The following is a 16,216-nucleotide window of genomic DNA, read 5'->3' as shown; positions in this document are numbered from 1 at the left end:
TTGATGAGCATTTTTTTATGATGAAGTCCAATTTATCCATTTTCTTTTATGGTTATTGCTATTCTATGTCTTGCCCAGAAAAGTCTACCTACAAGTCACATTCTTCTAAAATCTTTATAGTTTTACCTTTTGTGTATAAGTCTGTGATCTATCTAATATAAATTTTTGTGTATGACATGAGGTAGGCACTAAGGTTAATTTTTTCTATACGGATATCCATTATTCCAGAATCACATGTTGAAAAGATTTTCCTTTACCTATCAGATGACCTGGTATCTTTATTGAAAAATCAGGTAACTGTGTAAGTTTGGGGCTAATTGCCTTCATTCTGTCCTTGGATTTACTTGTTGATTCAGAATTGAGTGGTGAGGATGTAATGAAAACATTGCCAGTACCACAATGTTTTCATTACTGTAGCTTTATACCAGTTTGAAATTAAGTGATTAAGTCCTCCAACTTCATTCTCTTTCAAGATGCTTTGGATACTCTAGGTCCTTTTCACATTTTGTATCTGTTCATTCACCAGTGGACTCTTGAGTTTCTTCCACCTACATTTTGGCTATTATGAATTATGGTGCAATGAACATGGGTGTTCAAATATCTGTTTAAATCCTTCCTGTCACTTCTTTTGGGTATATACCCAGTAGTGAAGTTGCTGGATCATAAGGTAATTCTATGACTAATATTTTGAGGAATTACTGTACTGCTTTCCACAAGGTCACACCAGTGTGTACAATGCCACCAGTAATTCATGAGTGTTCTAATTTCCCTATATCCTCACCACTTTGAACACTTACTATCCTCCCTCTCTCTGCCATCCTCATGGGGGTAAAGTGGTATCTAATTGTGGTTTTGATATGTATCTCCCCAATGATTAGTAACGTTGAACATCTTTTTGTGTACTTATTGGCCATATTCATCTTTGGAGAAATCTCTATTCAATTTCTCTCTTTGCCTGTTTTTAAATGTGGTTGTTTCTATTTTTTTGTTATTGTTTCTTGCCTTTAAATCCATGAATTTCAGCTTTCACCCTAAGAAACTATCAAAAGAAGGATGACGTAAAGTAAGTAGGAAAAAAAAAGATATAAGAAACATTAAAGTAGAAATCAAAGAAATAGAGAACAGAAAAATCAATAAAACCAAAAGATAGTTCTTTGAGATCACTAAAGCCTTTAGCCAGACTGATCAGGGGGGAAAAGTACAAATTACCAACATCAGAAATATTAAAAGGATAATAAGGAAAGATTATGAATGAACATTATGCCAAAAAATCCAACAATTTAGATGAAACGAACAACTTATTTTAAAGAGAAGTTACCAAATCTCATGCACAAAGAAATAAACAACCTGCATAATCCTGTTACCTGTTAAATAAACTGATATTGTAGTTAAAAACCTTCCCCAAAAGAAAATTCAAAGCTCAAGCGACTGCACTGGTGAATTCTACCAAATATTTAAGGAAGAAATAATACAAATTTTGTACAAACTCTTCCAAAAAAGTAAAGAGAATATACCACTTTCCAATTCAGTTTATGAAGCTAGCATGACACTAAAATCAAAATATTACAAGATAATTATAGATAAATATTCTTCATAAACATGGATGAAAAATTTCTAAACAAAATTTTAGCAAATTTAATTCAACAATATATTTTTAGAAATATATAATGACCAAGTAGTGTTTACCCCAGGAATATAGGGTTTGTTTAACATTTGAAAATAAATCAATGTAATTCACTATATTAACAGACTAAAAAATATAATCACATACAGAAATAGATGTGGCAATAAATGTAGAAAAGGCATGACAAAATTTAACATTCATTTCTAATTAAAAACTCTTGGCAAATTAAGGACAGAAAAGAATATCCTCAACTTGGTAAATGGCATCTACAAAATACCAGCAGTTAACATTTTACTTAATAATGAAACACTGAATGCCTTCCCCCTCATATCAAAAAAAAAAGACAAGAAATACACTCTTGCCATTTCTATTCAACATTGAACTAGAGATTCTAGCTAGTGTGATTTAAAAAAGGGAAAGGAAAAAAAGAAATACAAAAGGCACCAATATTGGAAAGTAAGAAGGTAAACTGCTTTATTTGCAAACAACATTATTGTCTATGTCAAAAATACTATGGAATTTGTAAAAAATATTCTAGACTTTAGCACAGTTGCATAATAGGAGATAAATACACAAAAATTAATTCAATTTCTATAATCAGGCAAAAAAAGTCTGAAATTGAAACAGAAATGCACCACTTACAATAGCACCAAAAATACTAAATGCTTAGGAATATATCTGACAAAAAACATGAAAAACCTTAAAACTGCAGAATATTCCTGAGAGGAAATTAAGATCCAAGTAAATTGAGAGATATAACTTGTTCATGGATTGGAAGAGTCAGTATTATTAAGGTGTTACTTCTCTCTAAATTGATTCTTTGAATTAATTTAATCCCAATCAAAATCCCAGCAGACTACAGACATTGAAAAACCTAACTGTGGAATGATTGTCACTGTATTGATAGAATATGAAATATGTGTATATAGTTCATTATGGAAATGCAAAGGACTAGAATGCCAAAACAGCTGTGGAAAAAAGTGCAAAGTTGGAAGGCTAATATTAGCTGGCTTCAAGAATTATTATAAAACTACACTAATCAAAGCAGCATGGTATTAACATAAAGATAGACATATAGGTTATAATATAGCAGAATAGAGTCCAAAAATAAAACCAACATAAATAGACAACTCAGGTTTGACCAAGGCACAAAAGCAATATAGTGTCTTGATTGATGGGTTTTTTTTTCCTCTTAGCACATTGAATGCGTCATCCCATTGCCTTCTGGCATGGCCTCCAAAGTATCTGATGATAAATCTACAGATAATCTCCTTGCAGATTCCTTAGATGTGACATGTCACTTCTTTTTGACTGCTTATAATGAATGCTTCTGTCTGGCTGATCTCAAGAGTCTATCTTTGTTTTTTAAAAGTTTGATTATAGCCCTGGCTGGCATAGCTCAGTGGATTGAGCGCGGGCTGGGAACCAAAGTGTCCCAGGTTCGATTCCTAGCCAGGGTACATGCATGGGTTGCAGGCCATAACCTCCAGCAACCGCACATTGATGTCTCTCTCTCTCTCTCTATCTCCCTCCCTTCCCTCTCTAAAAATAAATAAATAAAATCTTAAAAAAAAAAGTTTGATTATAATGTGTCTCAGTGTGGGTCTCTTTGAGTTCATCTTACTTGGAGTTAGTTGATCTTCTAAATACTTATATTCATGTCCTTCATAAAATTTGGAAAGTTTTTGGCCACCATTTCTTTAAATATTCTTTCTGCCCCTTTGTCTCTCTCTTCTCATTCTGGGATTCTTACAACATGTATGTTGGTCCACTTGATGGTGCCCATAGGTCCCTTAGTTTCTGTTCACTTTTTAAAAAATGTTTTTTTATTTTGTTTCTCAAACTTGATAATTTCCATTGTCATATCTTCAAGTTTTATATTTTCCTTCTGCCTGCTCAAATTTGTCCTTGAATCTCTCTAAATAATTTTTCACTTCAGTTACTGTACATTTTAGCTCCAGGATTTCTTCATGGTTTCTTTTTTCTTTTCTTTTTTTTTTTTTAGGATTTTATTTATTTATTTTTTTTGAGAGGGGAAGGGAGGGAGAAAGAGAAGAAGAGAAATATCAATGTGTGGTTGCCTCTCGCACACCCTCTACTGGGGACCTGGCTTTACATATTTCTTGTATTTCTTACATATTTCCTGGCATATAAATTCTTTGGCTTCTCTATTTCCTATACTATTTTAATATCCCCTTATCTATTTTGTACCTACTAACTATATTTCTTAATCCCTGCACCTTTTCCCCCATTCTCCCCTTCCCCCTTCCAGCTGATAACCCTTCAAATGATCTCCATGTCTATGATTCTGTTTCTGTTCTGGTTGTTTGCTTAGTTTGGTTTTTAGATTCAGTTGTTGATAGTTGTGAATTTGTTGTCTTTTTAATGTTCATAGTTTTGCTATTTTTCTTAAATATGGCCCTTTAACATTTCATATAATAGTGGTTTGGTGATGGTGAACTCCTTTAGTTTTACCTTGTCTGGGAAGCACTTTATCTGTCCTTCCATTCTAAATAATAGCTTTGCTGGATAGAGTAATCTAGGTTGTAGATCCTCACTTTTCTTTAGGTCATCACTTTTCATCACTGAATACTTCTTGCTAATCCCTTCTTGCCTACAAGTTTTCTTTTGAGAAATCAGCTGACAGTCTTACAGGAACTCCTTTGTAGGTAACTATCTGCTTTTCTCTTGCTGCTTTTAAGATTCTTTATCTTTAACTTTTGGCATCTTAATTATGATGTGTCTTGGTATGGTCATCTTTGGATTTATCTTGTGTAGGACTCTCCTCTGTTCTTCCTGGACTTGCATGTATATTTCCTTCACCAAACTAGGGATGTTTTCTTTCAAAAATAAACAGTTGGTTTATTTTTTCAAACAAGTTTTAAATTTCTTGCTCTTCCTCTTCTTCTTCTGGCATGTGTATGATTTGGATGTTGGTACATTTAGAGATTTCCCAGAGATTCCTTAAACTATCCTCATTTTTTAATTCTTTTTTTTTCTTGCTGTTCTGGTTGAATGATTGTTTCTTCCTTATGTACCCAGATCATTGATTTGAATCTCAGCTCATCTCCTCCACTGTTGGTTCCCTGTAGATTTTTATGTATTTCACTTAATGTAATATTCATTTCTTCCTAGGTCTTTTTTATGGTGTTGCCATACTCAGTGATTTCTTTGAGCATCCTGATAACAAGTGTTTTGACCTCTGCATCTTATAGGTTGGTTATCTCCATTTCATTTTCTTTTTCTCGTGTTTTGTTCTATTCTTTCATTTGGGCCATATTTCTTTGTTTCCTCATTTTGGCAGCCTCCCTATGTTTGTTTCTGTATATTAGGTAGAGCTGCTTTGACTCCCTATCTTTATAGCATGGCCTATTGTAGAAAAGCATGCCTGTAAGTTTTATGGCTGGTGGGGGGGGGGGGGGGGGTTGGGTGCCTTAGGTGATCAACAGGGTGGGTCCACCCACTCATCAGTTTATGTTTCTGTGTTGCAGGGGTGGGGGAGGGGGTCTCAGAGAAAGGACAATGCTGCTGTGCTGCTGCCTGGCTTCTGGAGGTTTTCCCAGCACATGTCCTGTTCCTAGTCACTTCACTTACTTCCTGTATGCGACTGGTGTCCTTTCCGGCCCTTGCGCTGGTGCTGAGTCCCAGATGAGGTTGATTTGTGTAAGTTCTAAGTCTGTGTGGACCCTTTAAGTAGTGTCCCCTGAACATCCAACAGTTTCTTCCACTGCTCCAACCCTCACTTGTTTTTACAGCCAGAAGTTATGGGAATTTTCTTCCTGGTGCTGGAACCCTGGGCTGTGTGGTATTGCCTGGGGCCGGGATCCCTCACTCTCAAGGTATTCTTCCCAATTTTTATCCAACACCCATGAATGTGAGATTGCCCATTCTGCCACCTCCCCATGCCACACTTTGTTTCCATGCCTCTCTGACTGTCTCTGTGCCTTTCCACCCATCTCCACATCTCCACCCCTCCTACCCATCTGGATGAATGTGGCTTCTTTAAATCCTTGGCTGTCAGACTTCCATACAGCTTGATTTTCTGACAGCTCTAGGTGTTATTTGTTTTGAGGTCTAGTTGTAATTTTTTTCTGTAGTTGTATAAGGAGGCAAAGTGTATTTATCTATGCCTTCATCTTGACCAGAAGTCCCTTTAGTTCTTTAAGGATCTTTAAAACAGTTGCTTTAAGTCTTTGTCTAGTAGCTCTACCATCAGGACTATTTGAGAAACAAATTCTGTTGCCTTATTTTTTCACCTTAGAATAGGACTTATTTTCCTGTGTCTTTTATGCCTTTCAATTTTTTTGTTGAAAATTGGACATTCAAATCTAAAAATATAGTAACACTGTAGATCAGATTCTCCCCCCTTATCTTGGGTTTTGCTATTTTTGTGGGGGTTTGTTCATTTTCTTACTGTTGTAGGTAGTGTCTGTGCTGATGATCACAGGTTTTATCTGGCCTGAGCCTTTTCCCTGGACGTGCACAATGACTTTCTATTTTCCCTCATATATGCAGTTGTTTTTGAAGAGTACTGGATAAGTATTTTGTAGGATATCCCTCTAGCAAAATTTGTCCGTGTTTTCCTCTTGATTAGACTTGGGGGTATGGATTTTGGAGATGAAGACCACAGAGGCAAAGTGCCGTTTTCATCATATCACAACAAAGGTACTTTCAATATGGTTTATCACTGTCGATATTGATCTAAATCACTTAGCCCCTACTTCCCCACAAACCCCTGGCAACAACTGATCTTTCCTTGACTATAGTTTTGCCTATTCCAAAAGGTCATGTAAGTGGAATCATTTTCAAAATGGATTCTTTCATTTAGCAATATGTATCTAAAGCTTATCCTTTTTTAATGGCTTTGTAACTCATTTCTTTTTGTTGTTGAGTAACATTCCATTGTATAAATATACAACAGTTGGTTTATTCATTAACCTATTGAAATGTATTTTGGCTACATATCTATTTTTTTCTTCTTATTTTATCTCAGTCTGAAGCTTGACTATTTTGATAAAAAGTTTTATATTTAACAAAGTTTAATATATCATTTTCTTTATGGTTTTTGCTTTTGATATCTTGTCTAAAAATTCTTTACCTACTCCCAGGGCACAAAAATATTTTACCATGTTTGCTTCTATAACCTTTTTCTGTAGTTGTATAAGGTGTTGTATATTATTTTATGTTTATGCCCATGATCTATTTTCAATTAATTTTTATGTAGCATATATGGTGAAGATTGAAGTTCATTTTTTATTAATGTGAAATTCATGTAATACAAAATTTACCATTTTAAAGTGTACAAATCAGTGGTATTTTGTACACTTCACAATGTATGCAACAATTACCTCTATTTATTTCTAACATTTTCATTACCCTAAAAGACAATTCTATGCCCAGTAGGCAGTCCCTCCCCATTCCTCCCTCTTTCCAGCACTTGCAACCATTAATCTGCTTTCTATCTCCATGGATTTACTTTACCTGGATGTTGGGAACTGCCCTGCCTGGTATCAGAAGCTGTAACCCCCACCAAGACTAAGGCTGAGGGAATGACCTTGGAACGATAAGCCAGAAAGGAGACAGGTTTATGTCCCTGGCAGGAGCGCTGTTTCTGCTGCTTCATTCATAACTGGCCCCCAATGCTTGGTCAGTTAGTCAATGACGGGTAAGATTCCCCAAGGGGGGAATGATCTAAGACAGGCACGATCACAGGGGAGGCCCCCAAGAAAGGACTTTGGGGGCTACAGCAAAAGGGGGTGATGGACCCTCGCCCCTCGGCTTTGACAAAAGCCTGAGTCCTCATTGTCTGGGAGAAAATCTCCTTATTCCTTGGCTGCATTACTTCCCTTGCTCCACCTAAGCCTGAAACAATGACAGGGTGGTGCAGCTCTGTGCTGGAAAGGGTGATTCCCTGGGTGATCAGGCCTAAGAAAGAATATGTAAATTCCTGTGAAACCTTCTTTGTTTAGAATGCCCTCAGTTGAATGATAAGGGTCCAAGGAGGAAGTTAGTTTGTTCCTCAAAGTTTTACAGCTCTTTGACCCTGACTCAAAATAGGCCCTCAGACTTCCTGGTTTTCTGTTTGATCCTTACTTCCTAGCAATGAGTAATGAGCTTTACCTGAATTCTTATGCAAATGAAACCAATAAAAAGCCTCTCCAGAGAGGGAACGGGGCGCTCTCCCCACCAGAGAGAGTGGCCATTCCATTCCTACTTCCCCACAGGACTTGGTTGTCTCTGTGTATGTTTTTCTCGTGTGTCGACGAGCCATCTGCAGCGTTCCACAGTTACTGCTGACCGGTAATCACGACACCTGGAATCATAGAATATGTGACCTTTGTGTCTGGCTTCTTTTAGATAACATAATATCTTTGAGATTCACCCATGTATAGCACATATCACTGCTTTATTCCTTTCTCTGGAGTAACATTCCATTGCATGTAGGTACCACATTTTGTTTATCCATTCACCTGTTAATGAGATCTTTGGTGGTTCTCACCTTTTAGCTGTTGTAAATAGTGTTGCCAAACGCATTTGCATACAACTTTATTTTTTTTAGTACCTATGTTTAATTCTTTGGGGTATGTACCTAGGAGTAGAAAATTAGTACTTGGTACTTATTTCTTTTATATTTGGAACATCTATTTTGTGAGTATCCTGGGTTTGTAAACTACATCCTATAAGACAAATTCAGCCCACCTATTGTTTTTATAAATAAAAATTACTGAAACACAGTTGTGCTTATATATTTACATAATACCTATGTATGCTTTCAGGTTGCAAAGATAGATTTGAGTAGTTACAACAAAGAGTGTACAACCCACAAAGCCTAAAATATTTATTACCTGGCTCTTTACAGGAAAAGTTTGCAGACTTCTGTGGTAGGTTTACTTTGCCCTTCTTTCACTAGCTTCTTATGGTGGAAGCCAATGCCCTTGACTTAAAACTTTTCTCCTTTTCAAAAATAAACATTGAAAGCTATCGTTTTTTTCTCTAGAACTGCTTTAGCTATAGTTCACAAATTTTGATATATTTTTGTCACTCAATACATTTTCTCATTTTTCTATTTTGCCCTATAGCTTATTTACCAATGTATCCTAATTTCTAAATATTTGCAGTTTTTAAATATATCTTCTTGATTTCCAATTTAATTACATTGATTATAAATCTTAAATACAAATCTTTTCTGAAAATTGATCTAGCATATTTTGGATGATGATCAATGTGTACTTGGGATGATGATCAATGTGTACTTGAAATTAATATGTATTCTGTAGATTTTGGGTTCAATGTGCTCTGAAAATGTGTATTAAATCAAGGTGTTTTATGATCTTATTAACATATATGACATTATTAATGGCACTGTGTCTATTTTTTTCATAAATAAATCACTGGCAGAGGTATTTAAAAGTATTTAGCTATTCTTATGGACTTGCCTATATCTTCTTTAAGTTCTGTCAATTTTTGCTTCATGTATTTTTAAGCTGTATTTTTAGGCATATACACACAAATTAGATTTTACTAATAATTTGATCCTTCTATCATTTTGAAATGTCTCTTTTCTTTTGGCAATACTCTGTCTTGTTGTCTACTTTATCTGATATCACTATAGCTATTCCAACATTTCAAGACTTACTGTTTGGACAGCACCTATTTTTTATCCCCCTGTTTTCAGCCTATATCTGTCTTTATTTTTAAAGTGTTTTTTGTCAATGGCATGTAGTTGGCTATTGTGAGAGGCAGAAAATCTCTGCCTTTTAATTGAAATGTTTAATCCATTTATATGTAATGTAATTATTGGTATGGTTAAACTTATGTCTATCTTTTTGCTATTTGTTTTCTATTTGCTTCATCTGATTGCTTTGAAATTGATAGTATCTTTTTAATCTAACATATACAAAATATCACCTCTACATGTAATCAATATAAAAATATTAATGAGATGCTTTACATTTTTCAGCTTTACTAGGTGTAATAGTAAGTAAAATTGTAAGAAAATTAAATTGTACATTGTAATGACTTGATACATGTATACAATATGAAAAATTCCTCCCATGTAGTTAATTAACACATTCATTATGCTGCATAATGACCTTCTTAGTGAAAAAAATTGAAGTTATGCTCTGTTATACATTACAGTGTTATCAATTATAGTCACCATGTTATACATTAGATCCTTAGACCTTATTCATTTTATAGCTGGGATTTTGTACCCTTTTACCAACCTCTTTGTATTTTCCCCACCCTCCAGGCCCTGACAACAATTTTCTATTCTCTGTTTCTATAAGTTTGGTCTACTTTTAGGTTTCACATATAATGGAATATAAATGCAGCATTTATCTTTGTCTGGGTTATTTCACTGGATGTGATGCCATCAAGGCCCATCTATGTGTAACAGAAGACAGGATTTTCTTCTTTCCTATAGCTAAATAATATTCCATTGTAAGTACATACCACATCTTCTTTATCCAGTAACTCATTGATGGAAATATAGGTTATTTCCGTATCTTGACTATATAAATAATACTGCAATGAACATAGAGGTACAGATATCTCAGACAACCTGCTTTCATGTCCTTTGGATATATACCCAAAAGTAGTATTGCTGGATCATATCGTAGTTCTACTTTTAATGTTTCGTGGAACTTCCACACTATTTCCACAGCAGTTGCACTATTTTACATTCCCAAAACAGGGCAGCATGGGTTTCCTTTTCTCCACATTCTTGCCAATACTTGTTATCTCTCATCTTTTGGATGATAATCATTCTAACAGGTCTGATGTGATATATCACTGTAATTTTAATTTGCATTTCCCTGATGGTAGTGATGTTGAGCACCTTTTCATTTACCTGTTGGCCATTTGTATGTCTTCTGTGGGAAAAAGTCTATTCAGTATTTTGCCCATTTTTAAATTAGATTGGTGTTTTTTGTTTGGTTTTGTCTTTTGCTATTGAATTGTGAGTTTTTTATATATTTGGGATATTAATCCCTTATTAGATGTATGACTTGCAACTATTTTCTCCCATTCCATCAGTTGCCTTTTCATTTTGTTGTTTACTTTATTGTAAAGAAGATTTTTAGTGTGATGTAATCCCACTTGTTTATTTTTGCTTTTGTTGTCTTCTTTTAGTGAAAAATCAAAAAAATGTATCACTGCCAGGATCAATGTTAAGGAGCTTAACTCATGTTTTCTTCTAGGAGTTTTATAGTTTGTGTTCAGGTCTTTAATCCATTTTGTGTTGATGCATGTGGCTATCTGGTTTTCCCAACACCATTTATCTTTTCCCTATTCTAAATTCTTGGCTTCTTTGTTGTAAAATAACTGACAATGTAGGTATGGGTTTATATCTGGGTTCCTTTTCTGGTCCATTGATCTCTTTGTCTGTTTTTATGTCAATAGTGTACTGTTATGATTACCATAGCTTTTTAATATAGTATGAAGTCAGGAAGTGTGATGCCTTCTTTCTCAAGATTACTTGGCTATTCAGACTTTTTGTAGTTCCATAAAAAAATTTTAGAATTTTCTGTTTATGTGAAAAATGCCACTGGAATTTTCATAGGGACTGCACTGAATCTGTAAATTGGAAAGTATGAACATTTTCACAATATTAATTATTCTAATCCATGAGCATAAAACATCTTTCCATTTGTATCTTCTACAATTCCTCTCATCAAAGTTTTATAATTTTCAGTGTATGGGTCTTTCACCTCCTTGGTTAAATTTATTACTAAGTTCCCATCCAGGGTACATTCCTGGGTTGCAGGCCATAACCCCCAGCAACTGCACATTGATCATTGATGTTTCTCTCTCTCTCTCTCTCTCTCTCTCTCTAAAATGAATAAATAAAATCTTTAAAAAAATTTATTACTAAGTATTTTATTCTTTTTGATGCAATTATAAGTGGAATTTTTAAAAATTTCTCTTTCTGACAGATTATTGCTAGTCTGTAGAAACACAACTGTTTTTTGTATATAGATTTTTTACCCTGAAACTTTACTAAATTCATTTATTTTACCATTTTTTGGTGGAATCATTAGGGTTTCTGTATGTAATACAGAAATGTCATCTGAAAATACAGATCATTTTACTTTCTTTTCCAATTTGGAAGACTTTAATTTCTTTTTATTTCTTTCAGGACTAGATTGAATAAAAGTGGCAAGAGTGGGCATCCTCATCTTATTCCTCATCTTAGAAGGGAAACTTGTGACTTTTCACCATTGAGTATGATATTAACCAAGGGCTTGTCATATATGGTCTTCATTTGGCCATATAGAGATATAGTCTCTCTACACACAGTTTGTTGAGAGTTATTATGGATGGATGTTGAATTTTGTCAAGTGCTTTGTCTGCATCTATTGAGATAATCATATAGTTTTTACCCTTCATATTATTGTATTAATGTAGTGTATCACATTGATTTGCAAATATTGAACCATTCTTGCCTTCCTGGAATAAATTCCACTCCATCATGGTGTTTGATCCTTTTTCTGTACTATTGAATTTGGTTTGCTAATCTTTTCCTGAAGATTTTTGCATCTATGTTCATCAGGGATATTAACCTATAATTTTCTCTTTTTATAGTGTCCTTTTCTGATATTTGACATCAGGATAATACTCACCTTGTAAAATAAGTTTACAAGTCATTCTTCCTCTTCAACTTTTTTTTTAAGTTTCAAAAGAATTGCAATTAATTCTTCACATTAAATGTTTGGTAGAATTCACCAGTGAAGCCATCTGGTCCTGGACATTTGCGGGGGGGAAGTGTGGGAGGGTTGATTACTAATTCAGCCTCCTTAGTAGTAATTGGTCTGCTCAGATTTCCTATTCTTCATGATTCTGTCTTGGTAAACTGAATGGTTCTATGAATTTATCCATTTCTTCTAGGTTTTTCAATCATTTGGCATATAAACATTTATTGTTTCTTCTGATCCTTTGTATTTCTGTGGTATCAACTGATCTGTTAATGTTTGTTTTATATATTTAGGTGCTCCTATGTTGGGTGCATAAATATTTACAACTGTTATACTCTCTTGTTGTATTGACCTCTATGTCATTATGTGACCTTCTTTGTTTCTTATTCCAATCTTTGTCTTATAGTCTAATTTTGACTAACATATAGTTTCCACTTGCGTGGAATAAGAACTGTGTGTGTTCTTATAGCTGAAGAGAATCTCTTGCTTTAGCATTAGCCATCATCCATGCACTGATGACTCCCAAATGTCTGTTTAAGACATATCTCTCTCCCACAGTAAGCTTAAACTCGAAATGGCCAAAAATGAACTCAACTTGCTCTGGAAACTTGCTTTTCCTCTTTTATTTCCTATCCAGCAAATGGTACCACCAACCTCCTAGTTTTTAATTTGAAGCTTTCCTCTTCTTCACATCCTGTGTAAGCCTTCACATTTTGACCCTTAATATTAAATTATCACATTTTTTCTATCTTCCCTTTTAATTCTCTTCAATCTGTCTTCTCTATGTTCTCACAGTCACCACCTTTGTTCACCATCCTTAACTATTTTTTCTTAGTTGGTTTCCTACACCCAACATTTTCTTCCCCTTTATAAAATAGTGCCCATATCATAACTGGAATGATCTTTCTAAATAAAATATATATCCTGCCATTTTCTTTTATGTACTGTTTCAATGTTTTTCTATTGCCTTTGGAAGGAAATCCAAATTCATCCCCCTGTTTTTACAGTAAATACCAATCATAGTTTGCAGTCCAGCATGCCACAATTCTGCCACAGATAGGCATCTATACTCCCAATCCTTTTGCCTAAAATGCCTTTTCCAAACTCCTCTTTATTGCTAACTTCTACTCATTTTTCAGATTTAAAATTAACATATCACTGCCAGAGAAGTCTTGAAACCTTTTAGACTTGTGATGTCCAGTATGATAGCTACCAGTCATACCTAGCTATTGAGCATTGAAATGGGGCTAATATGAATAGTGATGTACCCTACACTAAGTTTTAAGGCTTTGTATTTAAAAATATAAAATTATATATTAATAATTTTTATAGTGGTTACATGTGAAATAATATTTTGGATGTATTGGGTTAAATAAAATATCTTATTGAAATTAATTTCATGTTTTTTAACTTTTTTAATGTGACTAGTAAAACTCAAAATTGCATGTGGCTTACATTGTATCTCAATCAGACAACACTTAGATTAGATGAAGTGGAGCCCCTTTTTTTAAGTACCCTAATTTCTTTACTAGCACTTATTATAGTGTTAAAACTGCTAGATTGTATCCTGCACTAGACTGAAAATACCTAATGAACCAGAGGCTGTCTTGGTCAACATGGCAATTTTAGTACTAAGAGTGCTAAAATAAAAACAATCAATCCTCATTATTCATAGATTCCATATTTGTGAATTTCCCTACTTGCTAAATTTACTTTTAACCACCTGTTGGGAACCACCCTGCCTGGTATCAGAAGCTGTAACCCCTGCCAAGGCTAAGGCTAAGGGAACGCCCTTGGAACGATAAGCCAGCAAGGAGACAAAAGCTTATCTCCCTGGCAGGAGCGCTGCTTCTGCTGCTTCATTCATAACTGAACCCCAAAGCTTGCTTGGTTAGCCAATGACAGGTAAGATTCCCCAAGGGGGGAACGACCTAAGACAGGCACAATCACATGGGAGGCCCCCAAGGAAGGACTTTGGGGGCAACAGCAAAAGGGGGTGATGGACCCTCATCCCTCGGCTTTGACATAGCCTGAGCCCTCATTGTCTGCCAGATAATCTCCTAATCTCTTGGCTGCCATACTTCCCTTGTTCCACCTAAGCCTGAAACAATGACAGGGTGGTGCAGCTCTGTGCTGAAAAGGACGGGTTCCCTGGGTGATCAGGCCTAAGAAAGATATGTAAAATCCTATGAAACCTACTTTGTTTAGAATGCTCTCAGTTAAATGATAAGGGTCCAGGGAAGAAGTAAGTTTGTTCCTCAGAGTTTTACAGCTCTCTGACCCTGACTCAAAATAGGCCCTCAGACTTCCTTGTTATCTATTGTTTGATCCTTACTTCCTGGCAATGAGTAATGAGCTTTTACCTGAATTCTTATGCAAACAAAACCAATAAAAAGCCTCTCTGGAGGGGGACCTGGGCACTCTCCCCACCAGGGAGGGTGGCCAAGTGGCGCTCTCTCCACGTGAGGAGTGGCTCTGCTGTTCCTATTCCCCCACAGGACCTGGTTGTCTCTGTGTATGTTTTTCTCGAGTTTTGACAAGCCATTTGCAGTGTTCCGTGATCACTGCTGGCCGGTGACCCACGCATCAACCACCAAATCAATACTTCAGATGCTTTCATGATTTTTTGTGGTTATGCACAGAGGAGTGAAACATTTGGGACCTACCACACACATTTCCCTGGCCTAGGTCAAATGAGGCAATGCTCTGCTTTCTTGCTTCAGTTGTCAAAGAATAAAGTCTTTTTCAGTCTATTATAGCCACTTTTTCACATTTTTATGACTTTTGTTGGTGAGCTGGCTGTTTAAAATGGTCCCCAAATATAGTGCTGAAGTGCTGTCCAGTTTTTTTAAGCACAAGAAGGCTGTGGTGTATTTTACAGAGAAAATACATGTGTTAGATAAGCCACCTTTGGACAAGAATTATACTGTTTTTGGCTATAGTGAGTTAAATGTCAATGAATTAATACATATTAAATAAGGTCTTTAAACAGAAACACACATAAAACAAGATTATATATTGGTCAGTTGATGAAGATGTTGTGACCAGAGTTAAGTTCCTCACTGGAACCTAACTCTGTGTTTCCCTTAGGAGCAATGGTTCTGTATTTATTGATTTAGTGTTCCAGAATCTACTGTATTTGCTAAATGAATAAAACCGGGTCATTTTATTCCAAGTCCAAATCTTATGTGACTGCAGCATATGGTGGTAGTTAAAGTAGTGGTTGTGTAGCCAAACTGCCAATCTTGGCCTTCTGACATGCTAAGCAGTGTGATTTGGGGAAATTAATTTTTCTCTGCTATTTTCCACAACTAAAAATGTATATAAAAGAATAGTTGTTAATGATTACCAGGAGCTGGCTGTGGAGGGAGGGCACTAACCACAAAAAGGCAGGAGGAAACTTTTAGAATGAGGGAAATACTCTGTATCAAGATACATGTCTTGATAGTGCTAGCTACACATCTGCCTATGTTCTTCAAAACTCATAACTAAAAAAGGTAAGTTTTACTTTGTATAAATTAAACGTAATAAACTTGAGGGTATAAAAAGAGTAACAGTCAAGGTCAAAATTAAAGTAATAATACATATAAAACATTTAACGCATCTCCTGCTTACATAAATACTCTTTGAACATTAGCAATCATTCAAGTAACAGTAGACAGAGAAATTTTAGGTGGTGTAAAAAGAAGCAGAGTAGTCTCATGAACCAGGATTCTAATTTGGCTCTATCAATATATAACCAGAAGTTGAGCTGTTTATAGGAATTCACTTTATTGTAAAGGTTACGTTAGAAAACGTGTGAAATATTTGTGTGAACTATACAGCCACATGGGAATGTGAAAAATAGGACTATTCATGAGAGAGCAATACAATATCACAAGGCCACACAAACTTGGTG

Source organism: Phyllostomus discolor, chromosome 2 (assembly GCF_004126475.2).
Source record: "Phyllostomus discolor isolate MPI-MPIP mPhyDis1 chromosome 2, mPhyDis1.pri.v3, whole genome shotgun sequence".
In the NCBI taxonomy this organism is placed as follows: domain Eukaryota; kingdom Metazoa; phylum Chordata; class Mammalia; order Chiroptera; family Phyllostomidae; genus Phyllostomus; species Phyllostomus discolor.
This window is presented reverse-complemented; position numbering follows the sequence as displayed.